Here is a 17,336-nt window from a genome sequence, read left to right on the forward strand (position 1 = left end):
CACAATAGTCACTCTGTCAACGCACTCTGGGGCTGTCAGAAGGAAGTCTACTGATGTCCGGCTGAAAACTCTAAAAAGACGATGGAACAACGTGAGATCTAGCAGGCGGTCCAACTTCACTTCTCCTTATATAAAAAGGATTAAGATCAATGCAGAAGTGCTGAGGGAAATAAGAAGGGATAGGACCAAAATGCGCTTTGTTTACAACCGAGAAGAGTCTGAGCCCAAAGTCCTACAAAAGCAGGAAAACACTGAATGTAAAAAGACCAAGATGACAGAGAAAGCAGAGCAGGGAAAGCCTAGACGGGGTGGAGTAATGCATAGGTGGGTTCTTTAACGGCAACACTCATTCTTACGATTACTTTATTATTATTTTACTTTATTTTGTCTGTGTTGTGAGAATTACAGCTCAAAATTACATTCTGACTTGAACAGAAGTGAGAATAATTGCTGCCCTGTCCTACTATCAAGTCCCCGTGAGCCACAGAGCCTCAGGGACCTGCAGATGGAGGACATCAAAGCAGCAGGCCAGACCTTCTTCCCAGGATTAAATTCATACGGAATATAAGTGTTCATGACTCTGCTGCTGCTCTGCAGCCAAATAAATAAATACATAACAATTCATATTACTTATATTATTGCCACTGCTGTTGTCAGTGTCTTCAGTGTCAACATGATGGTTTTTAGTTGAATGTATGATGAATGAATTATTCTGGTGTTCTTGAAGGACTTTGCTTATGTTCATTCATGGCTGTGGAGCTGATATCAGGATTGTGGACTTTTTTTTTTTTTTAAACAATGAACAAACGTTTACATTTTATTCATCTGGCTGCAAAATTGCATTTCATGAATATATATGTTTTATACCAGCAATGTATCAAATGACAATGTTGTGAGAGCTGTCACTCATAGTGATGAACCTAGAGCTTTAAGGACATTGAAGTGAGTTTTAACACAAAATTTGACTGTTTTGAATCACTCTCACTGCTGGAAAAGTTATCGGCTGTAGAAGGCAGCCACTTTTGGAGAGAAAGTATGAAATACCAACTTTATACAGTTAACTATTTAGTGCTCAGCCCTCAACAGTAAACACTGCCCCCAAGTGGCCAAAAAAAAACCCGTTAGAGCACTTTTAAATAGACCGTCAGTGATAAAGAAGAATGTTTCACTGTCATGTTTTTTGTTTTTTTTTTGTCCAGAAAACCAGAAAAGAGAAGTGCTCTCTATAGCAGTGTCATATAACAGTATGTATAGATCTTAAAGTGTCTGGAGGAGTTTTTTGTCTTGGGGGAGTTTGTTGTTTTGGATACCCTGTATTTTTCTCCAGATTCAAGAGCATAGCTAAATTGGTCATGTCCTCTGTACATTGAATTTGGGGATTTGAAAGTTACCTTGTGAGGCATCCAGATCCAATACCATCTGGCACATCAAGTAAGTTTTAAAGACCTATGGGGATGATTGCAGGCCAAATTTCTATATTTTCGGATAATGTTTTAATATTAAAAGGATACAGTATACTTGTGGTAAATAATGGCTGTCAGCCCAACTTAAATGGCTGTTTTCTGTCTTCAGCAAGAGTGACAGGCAGACCATGTTCTTCTTTGCCTCAATAATCTTAGTAATTCCATATCTGTTTCCCCATCTTGTTTTCCCATGCAGGAAATTTCATATCAGAGTTTAATTCACTCAGTTGTAGTGACAGTTTGTGCAAAGCCATGAGCTCCCCGCCCTTTGGATGTTTGGTAGTTAACTGCTCATTCAGTGAAATATATGTTTTTCAGCTTAATTTAATAGGAGAACGCCACTGGGTTTGTAGCATTCATCTCACAAAATAACAGAGCACAGAGATCCAATACCATTATTATCATCGTCATCATGTCCCTCTCTGCTGGAGACTGGCAACAATATAGGAAAACACAGGCCTATATGGAGGGATATACTGGGAAACAAATTCAGCCCTGGACTCCACTGGGACTCCTGGGGGTAGACTTTTTCATCTTGCCTTTTGAATTATCTGCTAAAGTACAATATATTGCAAGTTTGAACTGTTTTTAATTTTGTGTAAGGAAATTTCATGGGTCTAGAAGCATTGACAGAAAATTATTAGGCTTTTCGTCCTGTAACTTTTGAACTTTGTATGTTATCATGTAATTCAATCGATAAGTAAAGGAATTGTACACGCACTTTGAGGCCTGGAATAATGTCTGCCCTGATAGTGCCACCATCTGTGTCTTACCCCAACCAGCATGAGGACAGCCCTGTCCAGGACCAATCCCTGCAAAGCTACAGGCTCAGATAACATACCTGGATGGGTACTCTGGGGCTGTGCAGAGCAGCTGAAAGATGTTTTCACAGATATCTTCAGCACCCCTCTGGTTGTTCCAAAGTGCCTCAAGTCTGCCATCATTATACCAAACTGAGCCCTAGCTCTCCCCAGGGCTGTGTGCTTAGCCTCACTTTGCTGACTCATGATTGCATTGCCAGATTAAGCTCCAACTACATCATCAAGTTTGCAGAGGATACAACAGTGGTGGGTCTTGTCACAAACAACGGTGAAACACATCTATAGAAAGAAGATGGTTGTTGATTTTAGAAGATGCTGCGGAGTGCACTGTTCCACAACTCTCACCAAGAAAGCCCAGCAGTCTCATGTGGAGACTGAGAAATTGTGAACACCACCCGCTCATCATGATCACATTCTACAGAACCATTGAGAGCATCCTAAAGCGTGCTGCATCACTGTCTGGAATGAGAACTGTAAAGTCACTGACCGCAGAGTCCCTGCAGAGAAAAGTGAGAACAGCAGAAAAGATCATAGGTGTCTCTTTTCCCACCATAGCCGACATCTACAAAGACCAGGGTGACAGAAAGGCCTCCAACATAATTGCTGACCCCTCCCACCGCCTCTTTGCACTGCTGGCATCTGGAGGTAGGCTTCATAGCATCTGTGCCAGGTCTGCTATACTACCTAACAGTTTCTTCCCCCAAGCCATCAGGACCCTGAACACCCTTCAGATCCTGTCCCTTCCCCCAACACCAGTGAACTGAACAAACTAATGTGCACACCAAAGTGTACCAGCCACTTTTCTGACTCTCTACAGCCACTTTCCCTCCCAGGGACTGATATCACACTTTAGTGACATCGCACTTCAGTAACACAACAGCATCAACCACTTTCTCTCTATCTCTGGAACTGATAGTGATAGTGATGGTGCACTGATGCACCACGCATCATCTCTCTATTATTATTTTCCATTTTTAAATGAGTGTACATTGTTTTATTCTTCCTAATGATTTTTAATGACTTTTAGTAGTGTCTATGGAGAACAGTATGTTGAATGTGTACTATGGAAGTGACAAAAAACATGATTCTAAAGTCTGTTTAACTGCCTGTGTGACACGATATAGCATTTAAGCCCATCCACGCAGATATTAGAACGATACAATTATCATTACCGACATTGTCATTCAGAACAAAATCTTTCTGCCCCTGGAGTGCACTAATGTTCACAAATCAACAAGTCAAAGCAAACAGTGATTTCTTAGCAAAAATTGGTTAATTTCATTTTGACTTTAACCATTTAATATTAAGCTGTGATTATCATCATTAGAATGATTACTGCTGCTTTGATGTGATGATGAACACTGATGATTCAGAAGCTTGGATTTTACAACAACAATCTATGTATGGAGGTCCCAACTCTTCCATATTTTCCTGCAGCCCCCATCAAGTTATTCAAGCCATCCCCAAAAGACCAGGTAAGAAGTGACGCACTGCACTTACTATAGGCCCCACTGTACCTTGATAATGGAGTGGGGCTGAAGCGATTAGCACACTAACAACTTCACACAAGTAGGATAGGAATTCTCTAAGGGAGGACACAGGAGACAGAGAGATTGAAAAGAGGAGGACGTGACTACCCAACAACATAATTCACAGCACGACTGCTGCTGGTGTCACGACACCCTGACACCTCTTGAAGAACTCTGTGCCCTCGAACTAGAGGTGAAGGTGCATCTACAGAGACTGAACTTTTCGTGAAAGCAGTGGGCCCTATTCTAATCACACCATCCAAGCACAGTTGCTATTTTCTGTCACGTAAGTGCAGCAGGCTTCCATGTTCACAATGCATAAAAGGGTTACTGAAGCAGAATATAAATACATGGGTGTTGTGTTTAGTCATTATCTCCTTAGCTAGTTGCATTAGTCATCTCTTACACCTTTTAAACAACCATGTCACTCACAATGACACATGATGGAAAATGGTTCTGCAAATGGAGAGGAAAATTTAGCTGTCCATGAGGTGTAGAGTGTCATAGCACAAATTTATACAATAACATAAAGTCATATAAAGGACCTTTTTCATTTTCCATGTTTTTCACTCGTAATGATGCATGTGTCATTTTGCTTCTCTGTAGTTGAATGCAAATAAAAGTATGATAGAGATAAAAACCTTTTTAAAAATGTTACATACTACTGGGTGCCTGAGTTTTAGTCAGAAACACTTACGTCAAGAAATTTACCATTTATATCAAACGGTTACACTGATAGATTTAACAGAAATAGCTCTGCGATTAGGGGAAGCTCACAAAGAATCGGAGTAGGATTCTGCAGGGAGAATTCAATCCCAGCTGTAACACAAACATGAACATTAAATATTAGATAAATCAATGATATAAGAAGAATAGCACATTAGGAAAAGGGAGTAGTAGGAAATGTGGCAGCAAATGGCCTTGGCATGAGTAAGCAGCGTTGGCTTGTAATGGCTGTATAACTGCATGAATTTGATTTGATGGTATGGTCTGCTGGGAATGAACCAGTGATTATCAGGGATGAATGACCTCGCTGATGCCAATCAACCTGTTTGCTTTCCACAATAGAATTATGACTTGGAACATATAAACCTGCCCTGTCACCTTCACATGTAGTAGCTACTTTATAGTTGTTTGGATGTTGATCTCCATGGTTCAACTGCTTGTTAATGTCATAGCATGCAACAGTCTTAGCAAAGTCATGAAAAAAGAGCTCAAAAACTTTACTTTGGGGAACAGCTGTAGGCTGAAAAAAACAACTTTTCATATCAAATGTTTTATTTGACTTCACTTCTGCTTTGCTTTACTCCAAAGTTAAGCAAAACTTTAAATGTGCAACATCTCCTCATGAAACACTTGCTTTCCTCTGTGAATTTAACCTTAGTTATGTAACAAAAAAATCATATCTGAGTAAAAACTATGCAGTAGGCTACACACCAACAGTCATCACAGAGTTACCGACCCTCTTTCACTGAAACAATTAGATGTACATTTTGATTGACTGTGTCTCTCCAACCCTGTGAGACCCTGCTGAGACTTAAACACAGTGCGGGAGCTCAAAGCCAGCTAACCTCTGAAAAAGCTCTCCTGAGACATTGTTAGCTAACTGACAGTGTACCACCCTAACCACCAGTGACGCCTTATGTCTTCTTTGGCTTGCAATGTCTTAAGCATGAAAGACTAGCAGTATCGACAAGGGGGGAGATTGTGGCTTAGCAACCTCGATTAATTCAAAGTCTTCCACGAATACATCAATGTGATGGTTTCATGTCTTTGAGACAAAAGAGAACAAAGCCATGAAGTTTGGAGGATTTCACTGGTCTGCAGATATGAGTCCATTATGTTACCTAATAGTGATCTACAACCATTACAGTGTTTTTCCCCTACATGAGAGATGTGTTTTCTCAGTGCAACCTCTTTTAGACACATTAGTATGGTACTATACTGATGCACCTATTACACTGACAGGCAAGGTATATTTTTCCTTCAAGCAGCCCATTATCTATATTTTAAGTTTACTAGTTTTTAACCAGACGAAAATGTAGAATTTCAAAATATATACACTTATGGCAAAATAAATCTGTGACCAGTCAAAAAGAATAAGAAATAAAAGAAAATACATTTTCTTGGCCACTTGGGAGCAGCTGAAATAGTCGGTAACACATCACTTATGATCACATTATGAAGTTGTTATAGCTAATGCGTTAACTAAGAGTTTTCTTTTGCTTCATCAGATGGTGCGTATTCAGTCAAATGAAACATGTTTGCCTAGCACAAAAGTTGCTTCCCAGTACTGTATGTGGCCCACTGAATATGACTGATAATGTTTCTACCACTGGCCCCACTTTTTGGCAGAAAGGGATGACATCACTGATTTTTAAATAATTGTTCTACCCTCAAGGAAAGTTTTACAAACATAAACCCTTCATGGATTAAAAATGATTAATACAAACAGAAATAATTGACCTTATTTGCAGTTTGTGGTGTCCTGTCAACATTTTTATGAACATTTCTTACAATGGCTGCCGAGGTGGAAAATGTTTTTTGTGCTGCAGGGATTTTCTTTATTGCACTAGGTATAACACCACTGCAGCAAGGCTGAGCGGTGGCACCATATCCGGTTCTCTTAATATATCAATGGATATATCTTTTTAGCTGCTAAATGCTATGCTATATTCACCAGCTACCTTTATCTGGGGCTGGGCAAACAAGGTGTGGTGTTTTACCTGGAAAGGGGGTTCATTTGGGTGATGAGAATGACCAAAACAGCAAGGAAACTTCACAAACTAGTAGTCATGTGGTACACTGTTAATATAAAAAATATTAATTAGTACAGCTTTAAGAGTACTTTCCATAAACCAACTAGATGCCAGTGAAATACTTCCAGGACAAACTTTCCTCGCCTCACCCGAAGAGACTATTTGACCGCACCATGGCACAGCTTATAGCAAGACATGAAAGCATGCTGAACCTTTAGGAGGGATGCAATGAGCATTTTTGTTTCATAACTCAGCACACTGATCAGATTAAAAGCTTAAAATGATGACACACACTGGGTGCTAATATGAGCAAACTAAGAGCCCCATTTATGAGACATTCATACATTTTATGCAAGACATTTCTGGACACTAACTGCACTTTGCTCAGGGAGCTCTCCGATTGTCACCACATTCCCATGCTCTCTCCCTCTCTTTCATTCTCACTTTGCTCCTGTCAGCCATGAATAATTGATAACACAATGCGATCTTGGGTTTTAAGAGTTTGAGTACTCTGTATCTGTCTCATAATGATTAGTGAAAGGGTCACACTGCTGAAGCCCCTCGGTCGCCAGCATCCACCCTTAATCCTCCTTAATCCCCAAAACAATGGGTTCCTCCATGCAGGGGACTGTGACAGATTTTTATCATCCTGCTCAGAGGGATCAGTATGCCTTCACACTGCCAACACAACAATGATAGCAGTTTAGAGCTGCCTGCCCTTATAAGTGCCAAGCACAACCTTATACATTACACAAACCACTGCAAGCACATACAGTAGGTAATGTAAATGCAGACTGAAAACAAGAAATGATATTTTCGGTGTGTTACAGGGATTCACAGTGTGATTTGTGTTTCTGGGTTAACATGTTTACCCCGTCCAACCCCTCTATTGCCAACCACCTCACATCCTGTTTCATATGAAAGGATCAAGGCTGGCTTGGTGTCTGTAGAGCCAGAAGGGCTTGCTTTGGTCTCAGTTTTGGATTATGAGCAAAGAGTTGAGGTGATTCAAACAGAAGGAGAAAAACAGAATTGCAACACAGGAACCGGATGACCAAAATATGACTATAGATACATTAAATGAGAGGGGGTGAGATCATATACACAAAACATCCAAAGGCTAAAAGTACTAAAACTCCTAAAAAATAATGGATGTGTCACCCCTATGTCAGCCAGTCAGTCAGCTGCCGCGGGTAGTGAGTTTCATTGGGTAAGCATTTCAGAAAAGTACAGTACAAAGTACAACAAAAACAACCTTTTAAAAGCTCATTTAAATTGCGGTTGAGTTCATTAGGATCTGAACAGCTCAGCTCATTTTGTCAGATTTATTCATCAAACCAAAACTGTGCTCTTCAAACTCAAATTCATATGACATGTTGTGTGTAAGTGTAAACAAAAATGAAATATTATATAATCCATGTAAAAGATTAAAGATAAAAGATTGTTGGTGAAATACACCCCACAAGTACTGCACTAACATTATGCTGATTGACAATAGCCCTGCTTCAAAACATGTAACCTCCTTGTGCACAAAACCCAAAAACCAGGGTTACCAAGCAACAATGCTGACTGTGACTAAACAACAACTCACTGTAAATTTGTGGGTGCAGCAAATTGAGGAAGTTGACATTCTAAAATTAAAAGCACATCGTGGTTAATCAGTAGACTGATTACAGTAGATTTACATGAAATGAAGGCTTCAGTATTTTTAATCCAGAACTATCCATTGTTAGCTCTTACAGCTACATAAAATGGTCAAAACATCAAAACATGAAAAATCCAAATTAATTCATTTGTAAGTTAATACAATTTAAATGTGACTCTTTGTAGGCCAGCTGAATTATAATAAAGGCTTTATCATTTATCGAAAAAAGAAAGTGATTAAAAACTTTCCTGAGCAAATAAAATTTAAAAAAGTAATCAGTAATTGGTCCTTCCTCTTCTGCTCAAAATCTGTGGTAAAGAAGGATGAGTTGAAGGAACTCAAGATGCAAGTACTGTCTCACTAAAATCTTAGCTGCAGCCCTGCTCATTTAGTGCCATAGATGTTCCTTTCGTCTTGCAATCTGTGTGGCAATGGATAAAATTATTGTAATAACCTTCCAGGCTTATAAAATGATCTGCAGTGCAGTGCTTTAGCATCTGATAAGCCTTCAAAAATCATGGATGTTTTATGCAATAACAAAAAAACACATATTATTACCTGTGGCCATACAACCACACATTATTTTTTGTTGGAACTGACCCATAACTAAAAGAGCTGGATGCAAATGAAATCAGTGTATAAATCCTTAGTCTGTAGCATTCACATGCTTTCAACAACCATAAAATTATTTCCCAAACCTGGAGTTAGCCAGACGTGTCAGACAAAGTCATTACGATTACTTCCCACATGCTGAAATTATACAGCACCTACTGCCAGGCCTTTTGACCCACCTGAAGACATACTGTGAATACTGTAATGCTATATTTCAGATTCAGAACAGCTTCCACCCTTGAGCATTATGATAATCTTTCGAACCATGCCATATCGCTGAAAATGGTCTGCCACACACAAGCACCCCCCCACCAAAAAAGAAATCACCCATTATGTGTGCATCTGAATGTGCACACTCTGTACATTCACACACACACACACACGTGCCTCCATAAGGAAACAGCAGCATTGAGACGTACAATAACAGTCATTATTACTTGGCATTTGGCAGTGACATCAATCAGAGCTAGCCATTCTAAGCACTGTGATGGTACATAACTGCTCAGCCAGAGAGCTGATTTAATAGAGCATGGTCTGATAAAGTCCCTGCAGAGATCACTTCATGGCCAATAGGTTGTTCAGGCAGCTAATTGGTCAAAAAATAAAACCTCTCTCAGGAATTGCATCAAATGTTATCACGGTGAGTCTGGTAAAAAGTCGCGTTGGCTGCCTTTAACCCCCCTCTAACTATAATTCTGTTCAGGGTGAGCATGGGGACTTGTTCTTGGTATAATTATGGCAATGATGACCAAATGTTTACCTTATAAGCAGAGTCTGTACACAGGAGGATTTCTGCAGACTGTGTGCAGTTGTAATAACAGTGAGAGTAATGATACAGCCACACCGTCTCAGCTGCTCTGTTATTTTACTGTAGACCATCCAACACTTTTATTGATCCACATTCATAAACTAATAGAGATAGTGAAGCTTTTTTTCTATCTAGGGACAGATATTTTCATCCCATTGGTTTTCAGTTCAGTAGGCTATACATAGATACTAAATGGAATCAGAGCTCTAACCTTGCCAATTTTAAAGCCACACTTTACATATTGAGATACACTGTCAGTGCCAGCACATTACTATGATATGCAGGTACATTTTTTTTATAAAGGAGTTGTTCAATGTTTTATCACTCTGGAGCCAGCAGCCAGTCCTCCTACAAGTGAGCTTTAGCTGGTAAGCTAAGCAAACTGGCTCATCTAAACCTCAGTGAGGAAGCAGATAAACATATTAGCCAAAATGTCAAAGTCTACCTTCTATCTTGTTTTAAATATATGAAGTGATACATAGAAAGAGTGAAAAACAGTCCAAAAGCCAAAGATATCTCAACTATAAGACCAGGAAATCCAGCAAATATTCACTTTAAAATTAATTGATCATTAAAATTGTTGCAAATTAATGTTCTGTCACCAACTAATTGAGTAAAAACATTTTTTTTTTGCTCTAGACCAAAGAATCCTATGTTACTATTTATCAATCAACTCCTCCAACCAGATAACATTCATGTTTTTTTGGTTAGTGTTGATTATCCAATGCATGATCAGTATACTGATCAGCCAGTTAACCCAGCAGCAGCAGTGAATATATGACATTTCACGGACAGTATCACCTCATCTGCCTTTCCCTTTCGGCACATCATCTCTCCCCTCTGTTTCTATACGTCTCCATCCTTCCCTGTCTCCCCTTCTCCCTGTCTTTTCTCTCTCTCGCTCTCTCCCTCCTCGCGCCCACCGTTGCGTGACAGGTGACTGACGACGCTAACAATAGTGGGTGCGGCGCTACCCTGCTCAGCAGAGCACACGCCGCATGATAAATTACCCTCATCAGTTTGTTTTGCCAACAGCCCACACAGGTCACCACCAAGGCCGGTCGTGACATTTTGTTGCATACTGTATATGCAAATACCTGCCAATCAATTAGCGTGCCGCTCCCCGTGCTCCCTGTGCTGCCCATTGTGATTAAAATGAATTGATTGCGGGCTAAAATCAACACCAGCCAGCCTGCCAAAAGAGCAGGGGTCAGCGGGACGCAACAGAGAAAATGGGTGGGGGGAAAATAAAACTTGAAGTAATGTTCTTTCTTCCCTCTTCTCTCTCTTCCTTCCACTTTATTCTTTATCGCCACCTCATAACTGCAGGCATAAAACACTGTGAAATTTGCTGAAAATGAGAAAACTGCAATGTAAACAGACTGGGTAATAAATTTGAGGAAGGCTGTCAGGGCTTTCTGGAGATCAGGTTGATATGTGATGGGAAAAAGATGGTGGCAGCAATTTTTCCAAGCAGCCCAACGCCTGTGGTTATCGAGTGATGCAAGTTCTGTGTCGGCGAGTGTGTGTTTACATGTGCGTTACGGCTGAAGGGCATGGTGCATGCATGGTGCTCAAGGGGTGTTAGTTAGTAATGGCAAGACTGATGGACAAATAGCAAGCTCTTGCAGGCATCCCAAGGAGAAATTATAACCAGCTTTTGATTTAGTATCAAGGGCTTAAAAGGCGGGGTAAACAGCTCGCTGATGGTTTACAGAGGAACTGATTAAAGGATGCTCTTATTCAAAACCATGCCTCCTTACATAAACAATGTTTGCACAGGAAGAGTTGAGAGTGAGGTAATAGGGGGTGCGAATCTGAAATGATAGCTTCCTTTGAAATAGCAATTGTGTCTTTTGGAGTGATTTCCACATTCCTTCATTTCTTTTTGTTGTCGTTGTTGTTGTTGTTGTTTTTTTCCCCCACACAGATCTCTTATAGCAGCTCTATCATCACTACAAACTCCTCTTCAAACAGGACTTTGTGGTTATTAGAGTGAAGGCCATCCATCTTGGTTCACAATGACTGAATAAGTGGCTGAATTTATAAGAGTGAGAATTCATTACAGTGTACTCGACCACCTTAACTAAAATGAAAGGACGTGGCCACTCTAGATTTGTTCATTTTTGTGCTAGTGAATATCTTCACCACTGATGTTTGCATCTGATTGATGATGTGTTATTAGCTACCTAAAGGGACACTCCTCTAATTTTACACAGTAAGTACGCAAATTCAGTTTGTACACCATGAGGAGCACTAGCCAACAAACATGTGAATATTGTCTGCTGTGTTTAACTGTGCTAATGGAAGATGCTTTTGAGTTGCATCATTGGAAGTGTAGGATCTTGTGCTTAGTGAAGCTTTATCAGGATATCGCAGACACTGCTGCTCCGATTTTGAACATTTTTAAAAATCCGCTTGCCACAACCATGAAAATGGAATACAAAATTCCTGGAGTAGCCCTTTAACCATGGTGCCCAGGCAGCTATTCAAAGCAACATAATCTCAAGATTTCATAAAAGGGGCACAGACTTTGAATATATGATATAGTAAACCCCCACTAACCATTAGTTGAATTATGTGTAATTAACTGGAGCATTAATTAACAAAATTCCCTGGTATATTAGCTATAGTAATGGTAAAGCTTTGATGAATACAGCAATGCTGAATAAAAGGAAAAACCCCACACACATTATCTAATACATTATTGCCTGCAGTTAGTTAACAATGTCACGTGATCGGTTGTTCTTTTTATGTGTGAGCCCAAAGCGTGACAGCACAAGGAACCACAAAGCTTTGTAAAATCAAAACAACATGGAGAAATTGATGTGAAAAGTTTGTTTGAGGCAAAAAAGAGAGAGAAGGGCCAAAGATAGGACAGTGCTGGCAATGCAAGCACCCTGAGATTCAAGCAGGCGTTTCATGGAACCTATGGAAACCAATTAGGCCCATATCTAATGAGAAGTTGTAGAATGTGGTCCCTTATATATTGCATAATATAGTATAATCTGTAAATTACATACTCACACAAACTGAAATAAAAAGAGAGAAAAAAGGTAAAACAGCAAGAACTCCAAAATAATAAAAAAAATGGTGGTTTCTGATGTCAAACTTATGTTACTTATATAACCTTCACTGCTGAGTCCCGTCTTATTCTATTTGCATATACACTTTTTTTGTGTACAGTACAGCTTCACCTATAACTACAACTAAACCTCTCTGTGTTTTCATGTAGCTGCCAAACCTTCACCAGAGCCACACACATGGCTTCCAGCTGTGCAAAGATCCTCTCATCTTCATCCTCCCCTGCAGATCTTGGCTTACCTAAGATCTTTACAAACAACTTCAGTCATGCTGAAATATACAAGAAAGCTTTTTTTTTTTTTTTTCACTTTCTATCACAAAATCAACTATTTTTGGTAAATTTGATGGCACTGGCACACGGTTATCTCTGTATGCTTTACATGCAACGTTTCACTGTTAAAAATCCACTCCACCGATTAAACTGAAAGGAACTACAGGTATTTATACACCTTTTAGGATTATGGTTTTATTCTGTTTAATCTCTCAATGGTGGATTATAGTGTATTGGGCATGTTTAATGAAAGAGGTCACCTATTTTAGATGAACACCTGGCACATATTCATTAATAGGAGAAGTTAACTCCCTCATACATTCTCTTTATCTGTATGATCCATCTGATCTCTGTGTCTAGTTTAAAGGACAAGCACGCCACCTCATTTTCTGCTTTTCGTTTTATAGCTGTTATAATAACCCCGAGTCAAAGTACACAGCCAGTAAACCATCTCCTTCCTCCTGTGTTATTTCTAATGTGTAACTTCATCACAGCTGCATCCTATGATGTCTTTGTTTTGGATTTCACCAACGGCATTTAGTGCTGGTTTTGTCATGTCCACCATCTGCTGTGCAGATCTAAATGTCATTAACAGACAGACCTCCAGCCACAGTCAATATCCTGCCATTTGCTAGCAACACTGTATTTAACAGTAATTGGAAAGCCTTCCTTATGCCAATTTTTTTTATATATATATATGTAGCTCTAAAGTTCAGGAAAGGCTTTAGTCAGAGTTAAAAAGTGAGAAAACAAATTAAAATATGTGCTGAACAAAAACTTTGTATGAGATGAGAATCAAATGGAGAGCAAACGTCAATCATCCACAATCCCATAATAGTGCTCTTATTAATCCTGCCTCCTTCACATAATCCTTTCAGAGCTGAATACTTCATAATAATCATTTTGAAACATTTTAGCTTTAGAGGCAGCTAACAAAGTATTCTCAAACTACACTTCAGAGCTATGGAGAGACTATTTGACTAAAGGGGCTGGGTAATAATCACTGCATGTTACAGCAACGTGAAAACACATATCCATCACTTTTCATGTATTACTCTATATAATGCATGTCTATTTACACATCAAGTGGCAAGTGTGGCAGATTAGGTCTTCTCCCTAATCTCAGCCTGCTAAATTGTCACCAGGCTGGATTTAATGAATTAGCTGTGCGCTGATTACTGGACGGTCCATTCAGAGCTACACTTAGGCCTTAAATGGTCGTTTCTGCCTCTTTCTGGACCCTGGTGTCTGTGTGGCTGCATGTGCCAGTTTGGTGTACTGGCACGTCTGCCGTGTTACGTCGCAATCTGGCTTCCCAGCAGTTGTAAACGTCGGGCTGCTCGTCTCCTGTCGGCAGACCCAGAGTAATATTGCCTCGCTTCAACCCCTTGTTTAACACAGGGTCATTTGTGTGTCAAGTCATTGAGGTGTGGCTCTTCCCCTCCCACTGCTGGGAAGCTGCACCTACGCTCTCTTTGGTTTTATTGTGAAGCCAAGCTCTGGCCTATGGCGGATGGCCCTTTCCAAACCCTGGCCCCTAGTCCCTGAGCAACTGCTGTTCTGTCTTTACATCTCTACTTCAGTTGTATTCTTTCCACATTTCCACATTTCTACTCTGTGACTATTGTCAGTACATGGACTGGTTTTTACTTGTATTGTTTTTGTGTGTGTGTGTGTGTGTTTTGCACAGCAGCTGATTCAGCTCTGTGGGTGGCTCTGTCTGCGCTCGCCTCATTGAGAGTGAACTGAAGCTGTCCATTAGGAATCTAGGACTGCTACTTTTTTTCCCCCTGTAAGAATATAAGCAGTGTGTGTTTTCTTTTTTTTTGTACTTTTTTTGTTTGCTTTGTGTCTGTTTATTTCAAATGCAGATACATTTATATGGTCAATTTATTGTTTAGCTACATGAGGGTTTTTTGTTGTTTAGTTTAGCTTTTTTTCCTGCTGTGTTTCACTGTTTTATTTAATAGAATTATTATAACTTTTTTTTTCCTTTTTTTCCTCCCTAGTATTTGTAGATTCTCGCAGTGAGTCCTTCCTTTGGTCAACTAGGTGTGGTGTGCGTGTGTGTTTTAATGCGCATTACTGTTTGCTTTCTTCTTCTTTTTTGTGCTTGGCAGAAGCTGTAGGGCCTGCAAAGTGTGCGAAAAACCAAAAATTACCAACTGAGAACTACACCTGAATTAAAAGTAATAGAAACTCATATATATACACCAAAGAGATTGAAGGTACAGCTTGCCAGCAGCAGGAGGGGAAGCAATGCAAAGCTTAATCACTATCACAACAGATCAGAGACCAAAAAGGAAAAGTTTTGTTTAGCTGGAGGCCAGATAAAAGTGGCCTAAAGTTAGTGAAATGAAATTAAGCCAGCCTACACAAACAATGCTGCATTAAACAAAGGCTCAAAGCAAGGCTAAATTATTCCAGTCTACAGCCAGGAGACCAGCAGACCACATTGCAAAGCAAGAGAACAGAAGCAGCTATAACGCCAATAACACATGCTACAGTATGTGCAGGGTAGAAATACACACCTAACAATTACTGGGGGATCAGATGACGAGGAAACACACATCAGACATGCCGGTTCACAAAACTGTGCACACGCCAGTCACACGGAAATCAGGCTTCAAAAAGAGGCAAAACGGTCCATCTGAGGAACAGTCACATGCCATGATATAGCATTAAATGCACCACCAAGTAATCAGTGCACAGCTGATTCATTTGATCCAGCCCAGTGACAATTTAGTGGGCTGGAAGAAAGGAGAAAGCTAATCTGTCACACAATCAAATTCATTCATGAACTCTCGTGATGGTGTCAGCTGTGGTGATGAAACTGTAAAGCTTCTGTACTGTATAAGTGAACCACTGTGGTCCAGATGACACAGTATGCTGCCTTTAGTGGACTCATCTACGTGAACAAAGCAAAATATATATAAATAAATTGAAGAAAGAAAGAAAGAAAGAGAATAATAAAAACAACTTCATTTGTACAGCACCATTCATAAAAAATTTGACATGAAAAAGTGCTTACATAAGTACATAAAAAAAGATCAAATTTACATTAAAACATAAGATGGAAAATAAAATCCATTTGATAATATTACTAAACATAAATTATATAAAATAAAGTGAAAATATATTACATAGAATGTGTAATTTAGTGGTACTAGTTTGAGAATAGGCAAAAACTCAAAAAGGTGTTTGGTCACGGTCTCTGATGCCATAAGCAAACATAACCTCCCTTTTCCCAATGGACATAGACTCTTGATTAACAAAAATAAGCCTCTTTCAGCTTACCCCCAAACGTCTTCCCAGGGGTTTAACCTCACTGTGTGGGGCGCAATCAGAAGCTGCCCTGGAAAAAACTAACAAACAAACAAAAAACTCCCATACTGGCACTGTGGGGGTTAAAAAACACACACACACACACACCACAGTCTTTTTTCTCAAACGTACAGTACCAATAACTCAATGGTGATCATTTGAGACGTAATAAATGATCAAATTATTTTGCCATGTGTACACAATCTATAAATCTATAAATCTATAAATCAGTGGCCAGGTGTCTGAAGCCATAAGCATAACAGAACCTCCCTTTTCCCTATGGACCCAGACTCACCACCTGCTTTGATTAACCAAAAAATAAGCCTCTTTCAGCTTCCACCCCGGAACGTCTTCCTATGGGTTTAACCTCACTGTGGGTCTTATCTGTGTCGGACGCGGACCCCAAGCAGCATTAGAAAAAAAAAACACCCTTTGTAGCACAGTGGGGGTTACACAAACACAGACCAAAGTGTTCTTTCTCCAACCTACCAACCACTGACCTCAGCACCTGTGTAACATATGAATGAAAAAAAGAAATGACACACGGATGAATGGAAAGTTTACGTCATCAAAAAGTACAGGAGCTCGTAGTATGACTGAGCTGTCGTTACTTTGACAGGAAGGGCTTGTGCCAGCAACTGCTTGGATTGCACTTTTCGGGGCTAAAAATTGTCTTTCCACTCATGCTCTCTGTGTGTGTATCAGCGTACCCATGTGTTTTGGTAATTTGATTGTGCATTCGTTGTGTGTGTGTGTGTGTGTGCTTGAGCAATACTCTGTGGGTGTGTTCCTCATGTTAGGATGAACAGGGAAAATGGGGTGTGGGGTGTGGGGTAGGGGAGGTGGAGTAGCGAGCACCGTACCACAGTGCATAGCCCATGCATAATTCATAGCTCTGCATTGAGCCATAATCTTTGCTCCGTGCACTAATGAAAGCTGCAGCGCTGCATTTTTACTGCATGTAAGTCAGGCTGACTAGATAATGTGGCAGGAAAGAGAACATTGCATCATGACTAGGTA

This window comes from Scomber japonicus, chromosome 23 (assembly GCF_027409825.1).
Source record: "Scomber japonicus isolate fScoJap1 chromosome 23, fScoJap1.pri, whole genome shotgun sequence".
Lineage (NCBI taxonomy): Eukaryota > Metazoa > Chordata > Actinopteri > Scombriformes > Scombridae > Scomber > Scomber japonicus.